This window comes from Anolis sagrei, chromosome 3, assembly GCF_037176765.1.
Source record: "Anolis sagrei isolate rAnoSag1 chromosome 3, rAnoSag1.mat, whole genome shotgun sequence".
Taxonomy (NCBI): Eukaryota; Metazoa; Chordata; class Lepidosauria; order Squamata; family Dactyloidae; genus Anolis; species Anolis sagrei.
This window is the reverse complement of record NC_090023.1, coordinates 180173837-180198284: the sequence shown is the minus strand read 5'-3', so window position 1 is coordinate 180198284 and position 24448 is coordinate 180173837. Positions and strand designations below refer to the sequence as shown.

The window sequence follows — 24448 nt, the reverse complement described above, 5'->3', positions numbered from 1 at the left end:
GCACTCAAGATTGATTCATATTTGCAGGCATACCCATTTAATGGTACAAGGGGAAACTGCAAGGCACTGAAAATTATTGTCTTTGAAGAGATTCAAAAGTTCAGTACATGGTTTGTAACGTAAAATGGTTGTTATGTTTGTATGAATGGTTGGTCCTAAGGGTGCATCAGCTAAAACATTAGTTCTTTAATGCAGTTTGCTAATGGGGATGTTTCACAGAGATGGTTTTAAATAACCTGAATAATATTATGTAATAAGCAGAAATATATCCTTCTTCTAGCCCTTGTCAATCATACTGCTGTATGAGTGACACCAGAGATGACATACACAATCAGCTCAAATCACCTCATTGTGACTGGTTCTAGAGATGCCTAATAAAGCTGTAACTTACTTTGTGGACCAAAGTTATTTCCTTGCAAATTCCTGACTCACCACAACATTGCAAGAATTCATTAGGAACAATAGGCAAAAGAGTAAATAAATAATAAATAGATAGATAGAATCCTAGAGTTGGAAGGGGCCCCAAAGAAGGCCATCCAGTCCAACCTCCTTCTACCATAATAAATAGATAGATAGAATCCTAGAGTTGGAAGGGGCCCCAAAGAAGGCCATCCAGTCCACCCCCCTTCTACCATAATAAATAGATAGATAGAATCCTAGAGTTGGAAGGGGCCCCAAAGAAGGTCATCCAGCCCACCCCCTTCTACCATAATAAATAAATAAATAAATAGACAGACAGACATATAGATAGAATCTGAGTTGGAAGGCGCCCTAAAGAAGTCATTCAGCCCACCTCCTTCTGCCATAATAGATAGATAGATACATAGATAGATAGAATCTTTGAGTTGGAAGGGGCCCCAAAGAAGGTCATCCAGTCCATCCCCTTCTGCCACGACAGACAGATAGATAGAATCCTAGAGTTGGAAAGGGACCCAAAGAAGGTCATCCAGTTCACCCCCTTCTGCCATAATAGATAGATAGGTGGGTAGGTAGGTAGGTAGACAGATAGAATCCTTGAGTTGGAAGGGGCCCTGAAGAAGGTTATCCAGCCCACCCCCTTTCTACCATAATTCCTTGTTTGTGATGAAAGTTATTCTTATAGTTTTTTTTCCCCTTCCTAGTCTGAGAACACTAATTTTAGGGAAGCTCTTCCTAGAATAACACATGTTACACTGTTATTCCTGAATAACAGTTATAATAGTGATAATAGATATTTCTGAGCAGGGTATTGAGCCTGTAGAGAAGCTGAAACAATTCCTTGGATGTAATATTGACAGCCTGTGTGGTGTAGGAGATCAATAGGAAGACAAGGGTTTGAATTTCCACAAAGTTTTGGATACTCATTACTTGACTTTGAGGAAATTTTGCTATCCAAGCCTTAGAGGTAGGCAAAGGCAAACTTCCTCTAAACCAATTTTGCCATGAAACATTATGGAACATATTAGATGAGCAAAATTGCCTGTCATATGACACTTGGGTGTTTCTTCAAGCATGGAGCTTGTGGAATCCAATCACATGATGCCGATCAACTTTTTGTGGGGCTCCATGCCTGAAGTGAGATCCAAGTGTCACAGAAGGCAGAGACAATAATCCGGGAGGTTTCTCATATTGCATAGACAACAGTAGGGAGAAGGCAGATGGGAATGCTTCCCCCTGTGGGATGAAGTGAGGGGCGGTGTGGGCGATGTGGAGTGATGGCTTTTCCATGCCGGATTTGTCACAATCGGTAGTGAATCCCCCTTATATCACAAATAGGTGACCTTAGTGTGATGAGGTCCTATGATAGGCTTTGCATAGATTATAATTGAGTTGAAGGCACATAACAGCAAATATAATTGTACATTTCTTCTAATTTCAGTATGTAAAGGGATCGGCACCTTACAGACAAGCTGAAAGAACAAAGTTCATAACAAAACCTTTTGTAGACATGCTATGTCCCTCCTTAGTGCCATGAGGGTGCATGCCTGCTTAAGCTTCCTGGGAGGGCATTCCAAAGTTGGGAGGCACCACTGAGAAGGCCCTCTCCCTTGTCCCTGCCAGCCTTGCTTGCAAAGGAGGCAGGACTGAGAGGAGGGCTTCCCTAGACCTGAGCTGTTCAGAGTTTTATCGGTAATAATGTGCACTTTGAATTGGGCCCAGAAGCAAACAGAAAACCAGTGAAACTGCTTCGGGGGGGGGGGGGGGGTCATATGATTTCTATAACTTGCCCTTTTTAGCAGCCTGGCTGCTGTTCTTTGTACTAGTTGAAGCTTCCAAGCCATCTTCAGAGGCAGCCCTACATAGAGTGTGATTTGGAGGTATGGTTGCAGTTGGTGCACAAGCTTTAATTGTGTGTAGGTCCTCCTGGACACTGTAGACACCTGAGCTTCAAGTGTCAGCGCTGAGTCCAGGAGGACCCTCAAACTGCAAACCTGTGTCCTCAGGGAGAGTGTAACCCCATAGAGCATAGGTTGCCACCCTATACCCCGATCGGCCTCACGACTCACCTGGACCACATCTGTCTTGTCAGGATTGTTTCAGTTTGTTAACCCTCATCCAGCCTATCACAGCTGCCAGGCACCAGTCCAGGATTTGGGAAGGTTCCTTAGAATTGAGGTGGATATAGATAATAGAGTTGTGTGTAATCTGCATACAGATGACACTGAACTCCAAAAGTCTGGATGACCACACCCAGTGGTTTCATTTAGATACTAAAAAGCATGGGAGATAAAATGGAGCCTTGTGGGACCCGACAAGCCAATGGCCAGGGGTCCAAGCAGGCATTCCCCAGCACCAATATTGGGTCTGGTCCTCCAGGAATGAGCGGAGCCACTGCAATGTAATGCCCCCAAGTCCTATCCCAGAAAGCCTGTCCAGAAGGATACCATGATCATGGTATCGAAAGATCTTGCATTCAAAGACAAAATAAATAGAGATTAGATACTATTTCCCATTCATTTGTAATTTCACAAATACAGGGAAAGTTCATGAACAGTTGCCTGCTGCAATGTGAGGGAAAATTTTGGTAGTATTTTATCTTGACTCCAAAAGTCAAGGTGGCAGAATGTTTGTATGAAAAGAAGCAACGACAACAATCAACTGGGCTATTCATTTTAAACAACACATAACATGGAAATAGAATATGAGCCTCCACTTGTTAAAATATGATTAGATGAGTGGTTCTCCTCAAATAGTGGGCCATTTCCCAACTCCTTTAGCAAGGCAAAAGATTATTAGGAAATTGCTGTTTTCATTACTGAGAGATGTTGAAATATCCAGTCATCCACTTGAAAGATCAAGAATTCCAAGCATACAATTCAGCCCTTAAAAACTGAAGAGGAAAATGGATCTCCTTTTATTATGATCTCACTTAATATTTGCAAAATAGTTAATCTGAATTAATGTAAATATGTATTATGTAGAGCCGGTGGTTATTTATTTATTATTTCCGTCACTTTTACCCCGCCCTTCTCACCCCCCGGGGGGGGGGGGGGACTCAGGGCGGCTTACAGAGGAAGGCACAATTCAATGCCTTGTCACATATACAAACATATATAAACAAATTAAACAGTTACAAATTAAAAATTAAAATCATCAATACACAGCAATACAATAACACCCACTCTGCCAAACCCCCTCTGGCTTCTTTTATCAGCCAGGATGGGCAGGGGTCTAGGATGCATGTGGTGGGTCGCACCTCTCCAAGGATCCTGTCCACATCCTCAAGCTGAACCAATTGAAACGAATCCAACAAAACTGGACAAGCAGATGTTCTCGTTACATCCCCAGAGACTGCCGTTAACATGACGTCAAAGCCTGACCGAATCCGCTCAATTTTATCCGTGAAGAAGGTTACTTCAGAATCATTAATATGAAATATACAAAGGCAGTTCCAGAATGTACTATCACAGTTATGTCATGTATTTCAGTTATACTAGTCTCACAAATATGCACTATAGCACCATAATAGAAAAAATATATATTCTCATTTTAAACCATGCCAAGCAGCACATAATAGTAAGTATGTCATCTAGGACTGGGTTCAAACTCCTACTAGTTACAGATTCATGTGATTATTTTCCATCCATCACTACATTCCAGGGTGAATCTACACTATAGAATTAATGCAATTTGATACCAGTTTAATTGCTATATCTCATTGCTATGGAATCTTGGAAATCACAGTTTGATGAGGCACATGTATTCTTTGGCAGACTTATGCTGTGTCTACATAGCCAGTATAAAGTGGATTGATCGTTCTGCTGCAGCATAAAAAGAAACAATGTATTGTCGAAGGCTTTCATGGCCGGAATCACTGGGTTGTTGTAGTTTTTTCAGGCTATATGGCCATGGTCTAGAGGCATTCTCTCCTGACGTTTTGCCTGCATCTATGGCAAGCATCCTCAGAGGTAGTGAGGATTTTCAAACTGAAGTGATCAGTGTAGATGTGCCCTCTAGAAGTGAAGTGAGGCTGGGGGTGCATATACACTACAGATTTAATTATGTGAGATATCACTTTATCTTCCATGGATCAGTGCTATAGAATCATAGAGTTTTACAAAGTTTTACAAAGGCTTCTGCCATCTCTGCCAAAGACTGCTTATGATTCATCAAACTCCAACTTCCAGTTTTTCATAGCATTGAGCCATAGTAATTAATCATCAGTGTGTGTAATTACACTGGAAACCCTGGAATGGATCCAAAGCCCAGACAGTGCTGAAAGGATAGAATAATAGAATCATAGAGTTGGAAGACAACTCGTGAGCCATCCAGTCCAACTTCCTGCTAAGAAGCAGGAAAATCACATTCAAAGCACCCCAACAGATAATCCAGCCTGTTTAAAAGCCTCCAAAGGAGGAGCCCCCATCACATTCTGAGGCAGAGAGATCCACTGCTGAACAGTATTCATAGTTAGAAAGTTCTTCCTAATGTTCATGTGAAATCTCCTTTCCTGTAGTTTGAAGCCATTGTTCTGTATCCTAGTTTCCAGGACAGCAGAAAACAAGCTTGTTCCCTCCTCCCCATGACTTCCCCTCACATATTTATACATGATCATCATGCCCCCTCTCAGCCTTCCCTTCTGAAGGCTAAACATGCCCAGCTCTTTAACCCACTCCTAATAGAACTTGTTCTTCAGACCCTTGATTATTTTAGTTGCCCTTCTCTGAACACATTCCAGCTTGTCAACACCTCCCTTAAATTGTGGTGCCCAGAATTGGATACAGTATTCCAAGTGTGGTCTGACCAAGGCACAATAGAGGGGTAGCATGACATTCCTAGATCTAGATACTATACTTCTACTTATGCAAACCAAAATCACATTAGCTTTTTGAGCTGCTGCATGACATTGTTGGCTCATGTTTAACTTGTTGTCCACAAAGACACCAAGACCTTTTTTACACGTACTGCTATCGAGCCACACGTTCCCCATTCTTTATCTTTGCATTTCTTTTTTTGTGTGCCTATCTTGTATTTGTCTCTGTTGAACTTCATTTTGTTAGTTTTGAACCATCTCTCTAATCTGTTAAGATCATTTTGAATTCTGCTTCCGTCTTCTGGAGTATTGGCTATCCTTCCCAATTTGGTGTCATCTGCAAACTTGATGATCATGCCTTCTAACCCTGTGCCGTCACACCCAAACGCCTTAAAGATGGAACTATGATGTGCTGCCTTTTGTTTGAGCGGACAGCTGGAATCTTTCTTTAAAGGGCTTAAACTTTCTAAGTAACCGAGTCCACTTTGACTATTGAAGAACAAACAGAATATTTATTAACAAAGTCCTTGTAGATTTGGCTCAGCTTAACGAAGTTACAGACAATCAATCGATGAAACCATATAGCTATTCTTTTCTTTCTTTACAGTCACTGAGTTGCCTTTCTTCAAATGGTAGAAAATCCTGAGATTTTTACCCTAACCCTGAACCACTATCTATAGAAGGCGTAGGCCTTCCCTATTCCAGCCCAGGGTTAGTTTAAAGATGAGGCAAATGGAGCTCAATAACTATCTTAAATTTTATCTATAACTCTCAATTCTATCTCAAAATTCTATGAACTCAGTTGTTTTTCTATAGCTCAATAAACTCCTCTATAGCTGAATATCTCCCTAAGCCTGCCTATCTGTATCTATCTATCTGTCTGTCTGTCTATCTATCTATCTATCTATCTATCTATCTATCTATCTAAAGCCCAATTTACTTATATTTAGTTTTTATATAGTTCTTTCTATAGCCTAATTGACCTTTCTATCCTAAATTATTTAACCTTTTATCTACAGCCCAATTTATTCGGTTTAGTTTAGTTCAGTTCAGTTTAGTTTAGTTTAGTACTTGCGATGGTTTTCTCTAGGGTTTCCTTGATAGCTTCCAGCACATCAGGACTTTCTTTCCAAACTGAAGGCAGGGAGGACTCCAAAATGGAGGACTTTCCCCAGGAGCAGGGGCGGGCTCAAAGAGCTGCTCTCTAGGCCAATCACTGCAAAGAGGCCTTCAAGCAAGGTTGCAGCAGCTCCAGAGAGAAATACAAGGGGAAGCATCTTAAGGTAAGACAACCCGGGCTCCTGGGAGACGGAACAAACCCTTCATCTAAGTCAGTGGTTCTCAACCTGGGGTCTCCAGATGTTTTTAGCCTACATCTCCCAGAAATCCCAGCCAGTTTACCAGCTGTTAGGATTTCTGGGAGTTGAAGGCTAAAAACATCTGGGGACCCCAGGTTGAGAACCACTGATCTAAGTAATTAATAAAGATGTTGAGCAGAACTGGGCCCAGGTTGAAGAGGAAGCTCTGGGTTCATTCACTTAACCAATTAAAGATCCACCTAACCATAATTTTGCCTAACCCACATTTGACTAGTTTGTTTGCCAGAAGGTCATGGGGGACCTTGTCAAAGGCCTTACTAAGATCCAGATACACTGCATCTACCAAACTTGTAACTCTATCAAAAAAAGAGATCAATTAGTCTGGCATAAATTGTTCTTGATAAATCCATGTTGACTATTAGCTATGACCACATTAGTTTCTAAGTGTTTGCAAACCACTTTTTAAATGATCTTTCCCAGAATCTTGCCTGGTATCAGCATGAGGCTAAATCACATGAGGATTTGTGACTTAAGTTTTGCAGAAAATACAGGATTTTTTTTTCAACACACCACCACTACTGGAATGTTCATGTGCCAAATCAGTGGACACTTCAGATGTCCACACAGAGATTCACATTCTGGGGAGCCAATTTCACCTTGCAATGTGATTTACAATTGAAAACCCTCTGAAATTCCTTTACTCAAGTATTTCAACAAATGCAAATTTTTACTGATGTTTCAATTCCAGACTGAGAACAACTTCTTTAGTATGACAGTTATGCATTGTTTGCAACCACTGCAATCATTCCAGTTGCTGATTGTTTTTAGTTTATTTGATGTGCTGTATTTTTCTTGCTACACTTTATGCACACAATACATAAAATAATGGAAAAGCAATCACAAAGAACATGGAACTATATAAAAAAAACAATGCTACAATATTCAAATGAAAACGTGAAAGCACAGATCATAACAAGAATTATTGTTTGGATCCTTAAATAGAATGATTTTAGGAAATTGATGGAATTGATGTTTCTTGTTTCCATCTATATTTTTATTGACCAGCAACCCCCTAGAAAACTTATCTGAAGAATCAGGGAAGTTCTTTATTAATATGAGAAGAGAAGTTGGGAACCTGGTGGGGGAAAACAGTAAATTGTCATTGTGTTTCATCTATACATTAATATATTTTAGCATCCAGTCTGACAAGATATTCTTTTATCTCTCCCAGTATTTCCTCATTCTTCAAGCTATAGAAAGGTATTTATTGGGAAAAGGCTTCTATGACTGTTATAGGATTTTGGAATGGAACAGGATGGAATGTTAAACATTCAGTTAATGAACTTCTTATGTCAATATCAACTCAAATTTTTCTCTTATAAATTTCTCATGTCATCTATTGATATCCAATCCATTAAATTTATAGTTTATTTTTACTTTTATTAAATTATAATTATATATTATATTTACATTGCTTTCTAAACTTACAGTCAATGCTTCCTGTTTCTTTTCAACAGTCATACTTCAAGAAAAAGTAAAATCCAGTATTTGTTTTATAGCCTGGATATTACTGTCATATATGACAACAAGCTTCAATCAGAAAAATACAGAATGGAAACAAACAAAAACACTTTGTGAAAACAACAAGCACACTGAACAAATTGAGCAAAGCCAAGCTAAGTTCAAATAGTTTAATTAGGCTTTGTTTAATTTGTTTGGGCTGCATTGATGCCAACAAACAAGCTAGATAAATGCATTAAGTGCAGGCAATCCAATTAAGCAAATTTCAGCATTGTCAAAACAAGACAAATGAACCAAACATAAATTTCTGAGTGTGCACTTGCATTTGAACATTTAGCATGTTGAACTGCTAATAATAATAATAATAATAATAATAATAATAATAATAATAATCTGGCCAGAACGAAGACAGAGGGGAGCAGAAGATATTTCCATCTTGTCTTCTGCCTATATCATCAGTTGGGAGGCCCCTCCCCCCCCCCCCCCCCCCGTGGCACCAACTGCTACTCTGGCCAGAGCGATGACAGAGGGGAATAATAATAATACAATATTATAATTATATATTTACATTACATGTAATATTACTAATAATATTACAATATAATGGTATAGTGCAATATAGTAATATATAATACTGATATTGTATGATGCTAATAGTATAATATATTGTACAAATATATATATTGCAAGCTGCTCTGAGTCCCCTTCGGGGTGAGAAGGGCGGCATTTAAATGCTGTAAATAACAACAACAACAACAACAACAACAACAACAACAATAACAAATAGAAGCTGATGAAACCATGGACCATATCCTCAGCTGTAGCAAGAAAATTACACGGACGGACTACAAACAAAGACACAACTCTGTGGCCCAAATGATTCACTGGAATTTATGTCACAAGTACCACCTGCCAGCAGCAAAGAATTGGTGGGATCATAAACCCGCAAAGGTCATGGAAAATGAACATGCAAAAATACTGTGGGACTTTCGAATCCAGACTGACAAAGTTTTGGAACACAACACGCCAGACATCACGATTGTGGAAAAGAAAAAAGTCTGGATTATTGATGTCGCCATACCAGATGACAATTGTATTGAGAAAAAACAACAGGAAAAACTTAGCTGCTATCAAAACCTCAAAATTGAACTGCAAAGGCTCTGGCATAAACCAGTAAAGGTGGTCCCAGTGGTCATCGGCACACTGGGTGCCGTGCCAAAAGATCTCAGCCAGCATTTGGAAACAATAAACATCGACGAAATTGCAATCTGTCAACTGCAAAAGGCCACCTTACTTTGATCTGCGCATATCATTCGAAAATACATCACACAGTCCTAGACGCTTGGGAAGTGTTCAACTTGTGATTTTGTGATACGAAATCCAGCATATAGATCTTGTTTGCTGTGACATACTGTGCTTTTGTGTCAATAATAATAATAGCAGCAATAGCAATGGTCTTTTCTGAGAGGAGATCTACTTCTGGAATTGGACAGTGAAATAATTAAATATCTAAAAATATGATCAGGAGCCGAACACATTTGATTTGATAAACACTGCTGCAATGAGCTGAGCTGACTGTCTCATTTAAAATCTTAAAGACAAGGCATAACAATACCTATAAAATGTAAGAACCAGAGTACTGGTGGAAAGGTCCATAGGAAGCGAGAAGATGCTATGCCAGGTGCAAATGGAGTTTACATTAGCTACTGGGAGCAACTTCCAGCATTCTTCACCATTGTTTAGAAAAGATGTTCCCATTTCTACCATAAATCTGTAGACTGGACCCCTGGAGAATCTTGTCACTGCTCCAGGGGTTGTGTGTCATATCACAGGAGCAAGCTATTCATCTTTACATTACTTTCAGAACTAATTCTACTATCATCAATACTAGAGACAGAAGAGGTAATAAAAATATTAGTTACGGTATTATGGAAGGCATCTTATTGAAAAATTGTGGAAAAACTCTCTTCCCTGATGTCATGCATACTCTATATTTTTTGCTATCCCTGAGATATTTTTCTGAATTTGAACTGACAACCCTGAAATAAGTTCTCCTTCTAACTGGAAAAGAAAAGGTATTCATATAAATGAAGTGTACCATGTTTCAGGAAAAAGAGACAAGGGGATATAAAGGAGATAGATACATGAAGAAAAAATATGGCAATATTTTAAATCTCTCTGTATGAAGGATTTGTTTTGATTTTGAACATGACAAGTAACATGTTTAAGGCAATGTAAGTCTGATGCCTCCGGGATAGAAAACCATGAGAAGTCTGCAATCTTTAAATGTATTCAGAACTTGACTTTTTCATTTGCAAATTTGAGCACAGAATAAACATGGAGGCCTAAATTCTTTGTTATGCTCAGCTAGAGTTGACTCATTGATTTAGTGAAACTTCTCTATGTGTAAATTGACCCATTCTAGTTGGGACTAACCAGTTTGACAGTATCTAGAATGTATCTGTATTACATAAGTATAACAGTTCAATAACACAATAACAATTATGGCACTGTGTATAGAATTAAAGGATTTGTATTTTGCTGAAATACTAAGAATTCTCTTATAGAGAGTTCTAATGCTTATCTATAGAGAAATCCAAATACTTAACCGAATGGCAAATTGCAAAGTGTTACTGGCAACTTATCTCGATTCAATCCAAAGGAACTTCTTCCATATCAATAAATAAATAATTATTTCCCATCAGATATGTCTGAATATGGATTCCAGTCCCAATACAGTTCAGCAATATATCTTATCCCTGTCATTTATCGAATTGTTCAAGGTATTCATTATTCTATTTGCTTCAAGTTGTGAACAACAGTTAGGGAAAAAGAAGTTAACTTCAGCTTAACTTTGTTTTCCAGTGGCATTTTCTGCTTTCACAAAAGATCATCTCCAAACCAAACAATAAGCTATCTGTGTTGGATCCTTTTCCCTCAATAACAGTTTGAAAATCAAGTGTGATAGTGTGCCATTTCCAACTTATTGTGACCCTATGAGATTTTCTTGACACATTTCTTTAGGAAAGATTTGCCCTTGCTTTCCAATAAGGTGTTTATTTTCTATTGTCAAAGGCTTTCATGGCTGGAATCACTGGGTTGTTGCAGATTTTTTCGGGCTATATGGCCATGTTCTAGAGGCATTTCTCCTGACGTTTCGCCTGCATCTATGGCAAGCATCCTCACCTCCCAGGATGCTTGCCATAGATGCAGGCGAAACGTCAGGAGAAATGCCTCTAGAACATGTCCATATAGCCTGAAAAAACCTACAACAACCCACTGTTGCTTTTCTGTTTTCCCACCGCAACAGAGAAGCAACTGTGGGGAAGCCCCAAGAGCCACTGGAGAGGGAGAAAGGGCTCTTTGCTTCTTGCAGGCTTTCCCAACATGGAGTAAGTTCTTAGGTTCTTCAAAGCCAACACAAAGCACCCACCCCCTTTGCCCTCCCAGTTGCAGCAGGGAAACCCTCACAAAGCCACAGGAGACAGAAAGCACATGCAGCCATTGCTTTCATCAGGCTCTCCAAGCATCAACTAATCTCTTGGGCTTTTAGAGCTTAGTCTTGTGGCCAAGAAGGCCACAAGAATTAATGAGCCCCTTTGCTATTTCTGCAGTGAGAAAGCCCCAAAAGAGCCAGCAGAGATTATACAAAAGCTTTATTGCTTCCTTTAGGCTCTCCCAGTATGGGCTAAGCTCTCAGTATCTTGAAGCTTAGTCCCCACTGAGAGAAACCCAAAGAAGCCCTCTGCTTTTTCCACTGCAGTGAGGAAGCCAAAAGAGAGATGCCACTAATACAATTTATTCCAGGCATTACAAAGATGGTGCCATAATGAACTGAGGTACCATATTGGCTTTTATATGTCAACCCAGGAATTTTATGTCAATGTTTTGAGAATTATTATAGTTATACATGAATATATACTGTATATTATCAGAGCATTCTTTGATAATCTATGGATATATACCATCCCTCTCAGCTGGCAGGCAACTCAAGGCGGTTCACAGTTATTACCAAGACCATAAAATACAATTAAAAACATTAAAATATTATAAAACCATAGCAAAGTCAATAACAAACATATATCATTAGTGTCTCCTTGCTGAAAACATTGGCCAACCACATTGTCTAATTGTTCCATTTTCCTACATCAGTTATACTGTACTTGCAAACGCTTGCTCAAAAAGCCAAGTCTTGACCTTACTCCGGAATGTTAGACGGGAGGGGGCCGATCGGATATCCCTAGGGAGGGCATTCCACAGCCGAGAGGCCACCACTGAGAAGGCCTTGTCTCGCGTCCCTGCCAGCCGTGTTTGTGACATGGGTGGGATCGAGAGCAGGGCCTCCCCAGACTATCTTAAAGTCCTGGAAGGTTCATAAGATGAGATGTGTTCGGACAGGTAAGTTGGGCTAGAACAATTTAGGGCTTTATAGGCTAAAGCCAGCACTTTGAATTGTGCCCAGTAGCAAATTGGCAGCCAGTGGAGCTGGCACAACAGGCGAGTTGTATGCTCCCTGAGTGCCATTCCCGTTAGCAATCTGGCTGCCGTCCGTTGGACCATTTGAAGCTTCCAGACAGTCTTCAAGGGCAACTTCATGTAGAGTATGTTGCAGTAGTCTATACAGGATGTGATGGGATGTAATCAGAACGTGGACTACCATGGCCAAATCAGACTTCTTAAGGTACAGGCACAACAGGTGCACAAGCTTTAAGTGTGCAAATGCTCCCTGGCCAAAACCTGAGTTTCCAGGCTCAGTGATGAGTCTAGAATCACACCCAAGCTGCGAACCTGCACCTTCAGGGGGAGTGCAACCCCATCCAGCACAGGCTAGGATAGGAATTCATTAACAAATATTTTTGGTACAAATAATATACCCATCTCATAAATCAAACCGTTATTTGAGAAAAGTTGGTCACTATTAGAAATATTGTATTTTGAAAAGCCAAAAAGAGTACTGATTACTTAAAACCACTGATGACTGGGTTGACTCTCATTTTGAAGCTTCCCCCTCTGGGTTTGTCTCCCTTCTCCCCTCCTATCCCTGAGTTTCTATATTTTTCTCTCGGATTCACCAGATGCTCCAATGTCTACCGCTTCTTCTAGGGGAGCTCTTGATGGAGTTAACAAAACAGAAATGAGAAGATGACACTGGCTGCAAGAGACACAGTATCACGTTTTAACAAAATGCCCCAACATCCTAAATTTCTGGCTAAATAGACATTTTAACTCCAAAAAAATGGACATTCCTGAAAAAAGTAACCATTGTCAACATCAAATTACTTTTTAAAAAAACTCACAAGGCATATGTCTCATTAGAAGATGATATAGTTGTCAAGGAAGAAATATTGAATTAACCTTCATAGTTGACAAGTACATTAATATCTTATACGACTAATCATTTTTCCTAAGCATTAATTTAATGACCAATCAATGCTGAATTAAACAATAGGAACTGTCTGGGCAAATGACAATTTACTACTTCTTGGAGGCATTTCCACATTTTGATTGTATGTTCTATTTCAGAAATGGTGTTAATCTGCAACAGTATACTTCATGGCTAAGATCAATCATTTTATAAAGTAATTCTATATTCCAACAAATGTTTTGCTGACTTCATTGCTTGCCATTGCAAGCATGATCCTTGAAAGAAAGCCAGGAAGAAATTCACAGAATTTTATTACTGTTAAAGCAGATGTACACATAGAAACTGTATAACTGTCTAAGAAACAATGGAGAAAAGCACATATTTTTAAAAAGTTATACACTCTTTAATTGAAATTGCAAACCACTTGTGCCTTTCTGCAACCACTAGTTTTAGGTAGGCATTACATGCAGCTATTTAACTCTACACTTTATATAGAATCCAACACCTTCACTCTATATAGAATTCATTTTGCAACAGCTGACAGATAGAAAAATAAGTGTTTGATGTAGTTTGTCTATCTATCAAGTCAAGTCAACAGGAGATGTGTGAATGAGTTCTCTGGATTTCTGAGACCAGCACTTGCTTTGAAATTTCTCAGTTATGTGCAGACTCTGACGATAGAGAAGACATGACACCTAATTTCTCAAAGATTGTTTACAGACAAATAGCCCTTTTTATAAAAAAAGAAAAAAATCTCTCCTCACGAAACTTCCTGGCCATTTTCAGTTCCCTTGTTTTGTGGCAAAACAAAACATTTAACTTCTTTGCAATTCACCTCCTATTTCATTCCAGCCTCTATATCAGGGGTCATCAAACTTTTTAAACAGAGGGCCAGGTCACAGTCCCTCAAACTGTTGGAGGGTTAGATTATAATTTGGAAAAAAAGGATGAATTACTATGAGCTCTGCACTTATCTTATTTGTTGTGCAAGAAACACTTTAAAACAATACAATCATTAAAATGAAGAACATTTTCAACAAATATAAACTTATTATTATTTCAATGGAAAGTGTGGGCCTGCTTTTTGCTGATAAGGTAGGATTGTTGTTGTTTTTGTTGTGTGCTTTCAAGTCATTTCAGACTCAGGTTGACCCTGAGCGAGGGCCGGTTGAATGACCTCGGAGGGCCATATCTGGCCCCCGGGCCTTAGTTTGAGGACCCCTGCTCTATATAGTTTGCTTAAGTCCATTCAAAACTTATTTTTGAGTGCATGCCATAGAGTTTTCTGTTAATCTCTTAGTTCTTGCATGCAACTTACCCACAGTATCTATTAATGGAGACTTTTCTGCTTCCTGGTTTCAGGACTATGATGTCTTATCTTATACTTTCTTAAGTAGATGAGACTTAAAAATCACACACAATAAGAAGTAATGTAACAACTACAATTTTTTCATTGGCAATTTGGAATGTAAATAGTATATAGTTTATCTAATTTTTTTTGTGGGGAACATCCTTCAAACAGGGAAAATGAAAAGATTCTTTAGTTAGACAACTGCGTTATTACTCACAGAAAGAATCAATAGTTGTGGATTGACTGTTTCATCACATGGGGCTTTTTTAGCATCCTAAGACACTTTCCCACCAGTCCAGTGATGGATGGGCATATTGGCCATCAAACAACATCGCTGGCCTTTCAGTGGAGGCCCTGCCCACAACTGGAATGGAAGCATTCTAGGAAGCTTCCCTCCAAGCACGGGAGCCTCCCTGTGTTGTGCTGGCACCACCACGAATCTGTGCCACTTTGGTGATGTTTTCCCTGTGTGGCGGGGAGGCATCACTGTGAGAAATCAGTGAATGGAGTGGGGGGGGGGGGTACAGAGTCACTGCTCATCCCTGATGTTTCACCATGGATCAAGTTCAAACAATTTTTTTATTTACACCTGGAATACGGTGTCCAATTCTGGGCATCACAATTGAAGAGATATTGACAAGCTGGAATGCGTCCAGAGGAGGGCGACGAAAATGATCAAGGGTCTGGAGAACAAGCTCTATGAGGAGCAGCTTAAAGAGTTGGGCATGTTTAGCCTGAGGAAGAGAAGGCTGAGGGGAGACATGATAGCCAAGCCATGTATAAATATGTAAGAGGAAGTCATAGGGAGGAGGGAGAGAACTTGTTTTCTGATGCCCTGGAGACTAGGATGCGGAACAATGGCTTCAAATTACAAGAAAGGAGATTCCATCTGAACATTATGAAGAACTTCCTGACTGTGAGAGCTGTTCAACAGAGGAAGTCTCTACTCCGGTGTGTGGTAGAGGCTCCTTCTTTGGAAGCTTTAAACAGAAGCTGGATGGCCATCTGTCAGTGGTGCTTTGAACGCAATTTTCCTGCTTCTTGGCAGGGGGTTGGATTGGATGGCCCATGAGGTCTCTTCCAACTCTATGATTCTATGTAGATAAAACGTTAATATTTCAGTTTATTTTCATCTTTTTATGACATTCAAGAGTGTTTTTAGTAACTAAAATCACTAATAATTTCAATATTTCCATTAAATAATCTCCATACATTTTATGTAATGCAATTATTATTAATATTATTTTTATTTTTATTTATGTATTATCATCATCATTATGTGTGCATGGTAGTAAGAGCCTTTATAAAGAAAAAAACTTTGCAAAAGAATATTAGCTATTTTGTCTTTTATGATTAGTTTAAACATAACAATTCTCCAACTGTATAATCATCCTCATTACTGCTACTTCTCATTATTTTAGGATTTTATATCAGTCCATTAAATTTTGTAGTTATTCATTGTAGTAATCATTTTAAACATTTATTTCAATATTAATTCTATTGTATTATAATGTTAATTAATAACTAAATGGCTATAATTTAGTAACTGAACTCAAAAGTCACCCCAGAATATCACTCAGGAAAGCAATTACATGGTAGGATGAAATTAGATCAGTAATGAAACTCCATGGTCATTTAGGCAAAAAAATATTGCACACAATGATTCTAACGTCTACTTAGCAAAAACGGTGCGATCTGTCACCATATGTTCTATGTAAGCCCAAAAGCAAGCAGCATAAACATGTGTACAAAAGAGAACTCTAATAAGCATTTAAATATTGTGGTAGTGTAGTAGGAGTCATTTGGTTTTTCAGAAACTGTCACACAAAATTGAGAACTCCTACTCTATCGTCACCCTTCTGCATGCAGAGTCTAGACACACACATATCAAATCTGATTAGATTGACAATTACAAACAAAAGGGAGCAGATGTGACATAGTTTGAACTGAGCAGTGAAAGTACTGATGAAATACCCATGACCAACAGAAAATACTGGCAGGGTTTGGTGGGCAGTGTCCTTTGGTTTTGGAGTTGTAGGTCACCTACATCCAGAGAGTACTGTGAACTCAAACAATGATGGATCTGGACCAAACTCTACAAGAATACTCAATATGCCCAAATGTGAACACTGGTGGAGTTTGGGGAAAATAGAATCTTGACATTTGGGAGTTGTAGTTGCTGGGATTTATAGTTCACTTACAATCACAGAGCATTCTGAACCCCACCAATGATAGAATTGGGCAAACCTCCCACACAGAACCCCCCATGTGGGCCACAGCAACGCATGGTAGGGGACGGCTAGTACAACATAAATATATACAGTAAAATATAATAAAAATAAAATACAAAACGATATAAATGAGCGCACCAAACAATATAAAATCACAGTAATCACAGTGGGCAGTGCGAGTTGCAAAGATTAAAAGTTTAAAACACTGGGTAAGTAGGCCATGTAGTGTATCTAGAAGAGGTATCTCATCAGTACTTTCACTGCTCAGTTCAAACTATGTCACATCTGCTCCCTTTTGTTTGTAATTGTCACGTTTGGTTCAATTCCATTGTTGGTGGGGTTCAGGATGCTCTTTAATTGTAGGTGAACTATAAATCCCAGCAACTACAACTCCCAAATGACAAAATCATTTTTTTAGAGTGAAGGTCATACATTGGGTTGTTAGGTGTCTTGTGTCCAAATTTGGTGTCAATTCATCAACTGGTTTTTGAGTTCTGTTAATCCCACAAACAAACATTACGTTTTTATTTCTATAGATATTTGTTTGCTGTACTGTTGGGCTTGGCCTCATGTAAGCTGCCCCGAGTCCTCTTAGGGAGATGGTGGCGGGGTATAATAATTATAATTATAATTATAATTATAATTATAATTATCATAGGTAAATCTGTGAGAAATAAAGTGGTCCAATCACCTCACTTGCATTTCTTTATTCAGATGTTATCATCACTAGCATAGGACAGCAGACACATTGAAACTAGATTATGGATTACTAAGTTAAACTCTGTCACCCTAAGCTAGGTAAAGGTTTTCCCCTGACATTAAGTCCAGTCCTGTCCGACACTGGGGTTTGGTGCTTATCTCCATTTCTAAGCTGAAGAGCCAGCATTGTCCGTAGACACCTCCAAGGTCATGTGGCCGGCATGACTGCATGGAGTTGGCAGAAGCTGGGACTAACAGCGGGAGACCTCTAAGGTCATGTGGCCGGCATGACTGCATGGAGTTGACAGAAGCTGGGACTAACAGCGGGAGACCTCCAAGGTCATGTGGCCGGCATGACTGCATGGAGTTGACAGAAGCTGGGACTAACAGCGGGAGACCTCCAAGGTCATGTGGCCGGCATGACTGCATGGAGTTGACAGAAGCTGGGACTAACAGCGGGAGACCTCCAAGGTCATGTGGCTGGCATGACTGCATGGAGTTGACAGAAGCTGGGACTAACAGCGGGAGACCTCCAAGGTCATGTGGCCGCATGACTGCATGGAGTTGACAGAAGCTGGGACTAACAGCGGGAGACCTCCAAGGTCATGTGGCTGGCATGACTGCATGGAGTTGACAGAAGCTGGGACTAACAGCGGGAGACCTCCAAGGTCATGTGGCCGGCATGACTGCATAGAGTTGACAGAAGTTGGGACTAACAGCGGGAGACCTCCAAGGTCATGTGGCCGGTATGACTGCATGGAGTTGGCAGTAGCTGGGACTAACAGCGGGAGACCTCCAAGGTCATGTGGCCGGCATGACTGCATGGAGTTGGCAAAAGCTGGGACTAACAGCGGGAGCTCATGTTGCTCCCTGAATTTGAACCTGCAACCTTTCGATCAGCAAGTTCAGCAGCTCAGCGGTTTAACTCACTGCACCACCGGAGACACCCTAAGATAGTTATAATAAATGTAGGACAAATCAATTACCAAATAGTTTCCAAAGTCAAGATAGAACTATTGTTCTGTGTTGCATTTGGGGATATCCTTGAGAATGATCCAGAGCTTTAAAATAGTGCAGAATGCACCTCCTAGAATATTAAGATACATGCATACAGACATGCCATGAGCTTGAGTAAAGATTGCATACCTTGAGAATAACAGGCATTTGTCAAGACAGAAAAGTGATATGAAGTCTAACTTAAACCTAATCTCATTATCTATTTTCTTTTCTGTCTACTAGTTCAAGAATATATTACAACAAAACAGCACATCCCTGAATCTTCTACCAGAGGTCAAGGTGTCCTGAAGAAACAAATTCAAAGCAATGTATATTAGTTATTCACTTGTTCATCCTTCACTATGTTTTATGCTGTCATCTGCCAGCAATGCCCTTTTGTGTTCTAATATTTTTTTAAAAACTGAAGTAAGCTCTACTCAAAACAACATGGATACAAAATCTGACATCAGCAAGGTCAAAGCTTCAAAAGAAGCAGGAAAATAAGTCAATCTCCTGGAATACTCCATTACGGACCTTAAAGTAGTCGCCCTTGCAAAGACAGACTCTAGTCTTTCTCTGTGTAGTTCCTCCAGGAAACAAACTAGCTCCTTCTCAGCAGTATCAACTGTCTCTTCTTTTGAAAAGGCAAAGCAATTCAGTTCTCAATGAAACTGGAGCAATCTACTAGTTTCTTGTTGCAATATGAATCACTGACAATTTCAGATCTTGACTCATACACCCTTGGAAAGAAACAAGCATCAGCAACAAAGGACTAATCCCACTCCCAATGGCGGGGACGAGAGAGAGGGCCTTCTCGGTGGTGGCCCCCCGGCTGTGGAACGCCCTCCCTGTTGACATCAGACAGGCGCCCTCCCTTATGTCCTTCCGTAAGAGCCTAAAAACATGGCTATTTGAGAAGGCATTTAATTGAGTGCTACATTAACTGGTAATGACAACTGGAACGGAATATGGATTACGAGATTGGTTATGATTCTACGATAAGACGGAGCGGATTATTTTAGTGTAATTATATGACTGTGTATTAGTGATATGTTGGTTTTTCATTATGGCTTATTGTAAATTGTCTTTTATATGTTGTACACCGCCGTGAGTCGCCCTAGGGCTGAGAACGGCGGTCAACAAATGCAGCAAATAAATAAATAAATAACTTCATAGTAAACATTCACCTTAACACTTTTGCAGACCTAAGACATTAATAATACATTTTGTTTTGTTGACATTTGTCATCAAATTGTTTTCAATGTATGTGACTCTATGAATACGACCTCCGATATTTCCATTCACCTGTTCTTCTGCTCAGGTCTTATAAAACTTGTGGGCATAGCTTCTTTAATCAAATCAATCTATCTGGATTATTAATTACTAATTATCATCATCATCATATTTATTTATACACCACTTCATCTCTCCTGCAGGAGAATCAAAGAGGTTTAATATAAAAGCATAAGTATACAACTTAAATTATACCAATATATAAACATTAAAATAATTAAATCTCATTGGTTAGCCACCTGGTTGCAATATATAAACATTAAAACACAATTAAATGTCATTGGTATTTTAAAAATTCAATTAAAAACCATAAAAACATATTAGGAAAAAAAAACCCATAGCAGCCCCTGACCTGATCTTTAAAGACCTTCTTCTTTAAAAGCCTGCCTGAATAAAAAGATTTTAGCTTGCCACCAGAAGAACAGCAGAGAGGGGACCATTCTAGCTTCTCTGGGCAGGGAGTTCCAGAGTCAAGGGGCAGCCACTGAGAAGCCCTGCACTCTTTTTCTCACCAACAAAGCTTGAGATTGAAGTGGGACCAAGTGAAGGACCCCCTCCTAAAGACCTCAGAGCCTGGGCAAGTTCATACAAGTGGATGCGGTAGGCCAAATAGCTTGGACCTCAACCTTTAGGGCTTTAAAGGTCATAGCTTGCCTGAAAACAGACTGGCAGCCACTGGAGTTGCTGCAACAAGGAGGTTGTTTACTCCCTGTAGCCAGACCCAGTTAGCAACCTGGTTGTAACTCTTTGGACCAGCTGAAATTTCTGAGCACTCTTCAGAGGTGGCCCCACATAGAGCACATTACAGTTATCCAGACGGGTTGTAACTAAGACATGTACCACTGTGGCCAGATCTGGCTTCTCAAGGAAATGGGTACAGTTGGCCCACAAGTTTTAATTATGCAAAGGCCTTTTTTGCCAAGCCAAATTCAAGGTGCAGGTTATGACCTATAAAGCCCTAAATGGTTCAGGCCCCGCCTATCTTCGCGATCGCATCTCCCTCTATGAACCGGCATGGACTTTAAGATCTTCCGGAGAGATATATAAATAAAGTTTTGTTGTTGTTGTTGTTCTCAGGCTTGATCTGTTCTAAGACCATTTGTTTTGTTTTTTTAGCAGTCCATGGTTATCTGTAGAGCTCTCTTCCAGCACATTTCCAAAAGTTGGATTTCTTCCTGTCAGCTTTCTCCTCTATCCCACTTTCACAACCATACATAGAAATCTGAAATAAAATGATCGGTAAGAGTCTGATTTGGGGAATGATATGTCTTAATGCCTGACATATCTTGTCTAGCTGAAGATCTTGTCTAGTTCCTTCATGGCTACCTTTTCAAGTCTTTATCTTCTTGTCATTTATTGACCACAGCCTCCAGTTTGATTAATAATTCAACTTAGGCATGGGAAATATGTAACTGTTCAAATGACTTTGCTATCAACTTCCAAGTGTAAATCATCTGTGGTCATGATAAGAATCCCATAATTTTGCTAATTTATGGTGTTATTTTCATATCTTAAACTGATGGTGTTTCCTCTCTACCTGCCTCCACCTCCATTTCACAAGTGGCTTCTCTAAGGCCATATAAAATTCAGATTAACTCATTTGAACTGGGTTTTATGGAAGTGTAGACTCATAATCCAGTTTAAAGCAGATATGTGGATTACTTGCTTTGATAATCTGGATTATATGGCAGTATAGAAGGGGCTTGCTTTCCTCATTATATGTTTTGCTATGAATTAAACTGATGGGGTGATAAAATTCACCCTTGTCAATTCCTCCTTACCAATAGGAAACTATTCCATTTTTCCATATGATGTCCTTTAGTTATTTATTTTCCAGAGTTAAATTGGTAGCTTTTAAAAATCTTATTGATATTATTCAATCATGTTTTGCATTGTATCCCCTTACTGCTTTTGTTGCATCTTTCTTCACTATGAATCCTAACTTGTTTCTTCTTTGATCTTCATTTCCAAAATAAAAATAATGTGTAATTATCTGATTGAAAATGCCCCACTCTTGTCCAGTTGGGTTCACTCACAATTATAGCTGCATCTATGAGTTTTAATCCTTGTTTTGTGATTTCTAGCTCTTCCTGATTGATACTTCTCACAGTATATTCATACTAAATATGTTGAGGAGCTTTAGATTTTCCTTTCATTGAATATGTCAGCAGTTGAACATCCTTTCAGCTTGAGTTCAATCGCCTCATTAGACAACACTACTCATATTGTTTTTCCTTAGTAACTGGTTAAGTGCCTTCTAATCTGAGAGTCCCATCTTCCAGCTCTATCTGATGTTCCATTTTGGACAGGCTCATAGAGTTTTAAGATAAAAGACTTCTGGAGTGGTCTTCTTCTGTGCAATAATAGCTCCTATAGAGTTAGCTATGGTGCCACTACTTTTGACTTTGAGAGATCATCTACCCATTATTGATGTTCCCTGAATGTTTTTTGGTATCTACCCCCCCCCCCTCTTGATTAATATAGCTTAGTCAACCAACTGACAAACTTCTATAACCAAATATGTTTAAGTCTCCCTATATTTCCTCCATTGTGCCCTGCTGTAGATAATTTGCCTTTGGAATATTCAGAAAGGAGAACAACACATGACTGCAACACCCAATTCCATTATTTCTATAATATTTACATTATGCAAATCATAAGAGATACAAAGCAAATTGAATTTTGCATGGAGCATAAACTCATTTATCATCCTGTATTGTCAGGTTGGTTCTGCATCTCTAATTCTTTATATCGCTTTTTGAAATAAAACAAGTTTTGCTGATAGCAACCATCTTCTCTTTCCCAGAATACTTATTGTAGGTACCAGTATTCACAATGAAGAACACTCATGAACTAGTCCTTTCCCAAGCTTTCTTCAAAACATCATTTTCATTATAATCACCCTCTTTTCTTGTTATTCAAGAATACAATTTCATTACCTTTCGGCCATCCAATTTTGTTGTAATAGCGCAATTAAGAAAACTGCTAGCAAAACTTTTGTGCAGCCAAGATACTTATAAGTTATTTATATAATATGTATTGGGACTTACTTTGGAGAAAATATATACTAACCCACAGAAACATTTTCTTTCCTGATATAAGTTGAAATAATTGCATAGCAATGACAGCCAGTATGGTATAGCAGTTTGGAGTGTTGGACTAGAGTTCTGAAAACTGGAGTTCAAATCATCACATTGCAATGGGAACTCAGAATATGATCTTGAGCAAGTCACACACTTGTAGGTCCTATGGAAAACATCCTCTAAAGAAACCTTGCCAAGAAGCCCCTGTGACATGGTCATCTTGATGTCACCATAAATCATAAACAACAAAGTAGAGTAACCATACATATTTTTACAAACAATTCAGGGTGCCATACTAGAGAATATTTTCCTGCCTGTCTAATTATGAAATTGATCGTTATTATAAATTATGTCTTAATTGTATTTATATCCTACTCAGGCATGTAACCGGGGGGGGGGGGGGGGGTTGAGGGGCTTCAGCCCCCCCCCCCCCCCCCCAAATTCTCATGGTGGTCCATGAAAAAGGCCTTACTGGTACATTATTTAAACTTATGTTTATTCATATCATGATCTGATCACCGTGCTCAATATATCCCATATGCATGGGGGTATTGGGGTAACGATACAAAAGCTTTGCTAGGGTAGACCCTCTTTCACTCAGACTCAGCCCCCCTTAACCAAACTCAGCCCCCCCCCCCCCCGAATCAAAATCCTGGCTAGGGGCCTGATCCTACTATGAGGTCTGTAAACTAACAGCATAGTTCTCTTTTTCCCTTCTTTATTTTCACCAAATGTCCAGAGTGCAAATCAGCTTGGGAGTCAGAGTTACCCAGTGTGGTTCATGGCACAGGACAGACTTGAACCAGAACGTCTCAGTTCCCAGTTCAACTATGTACCATTAAGAGGACACTACAGAGCTTAGAAGAGCTACTTTGTGGACTACAACTTCTGAAATTTTCCAATCTCCTGAGTGTCCAAATTCTGGCAGTTAATTTTAAAAATCACAATTGTTTTGACTGCCTTATATCTGAGTCTCAAGGCGGGATGGCTGTCTTGAGATTGAAATCTGGCCTCAGCTGGATCCACATCAGGTTTGTCCTCCCTCTTGTTCATCTCACCTCCAAATTAAATTAAATAGGACATAGGCTAAATGAAGTGGTCCTTATTCAATCTCTATCTTTGTGTCTGCTGTCATTATTTGTGCCTAGTGTCACAAATAATAATAATAATAATAATAATAATAATAATAATAATAATAATCCTTTATTTATACCCCGCTAACATCTCTCGAAGGACTCAGTGCGGTTTACAAGAGGCAGAGGCCCAAAACATCAATAAAACAACAGCATAACAAATAAAACAATCAAAAAACTCATAAAACAAGCAATAAACATTAAAACAATAGCAATAAACATTA

General features: G+C 39.3%; 1 protein-coding gene across 4 annotated transcripts in view; it reads right to left on the bottom strand.

The window, feature by feature from the left end:
- The window catches only part of PCDH15 (protocadherin related 15), a 1134710-nt gene that overhangs the window by 714972 nt on the left and 395290 nt on the right, over positions 1-24448 (bottom strand). The window lies entirely within an intron of this gene.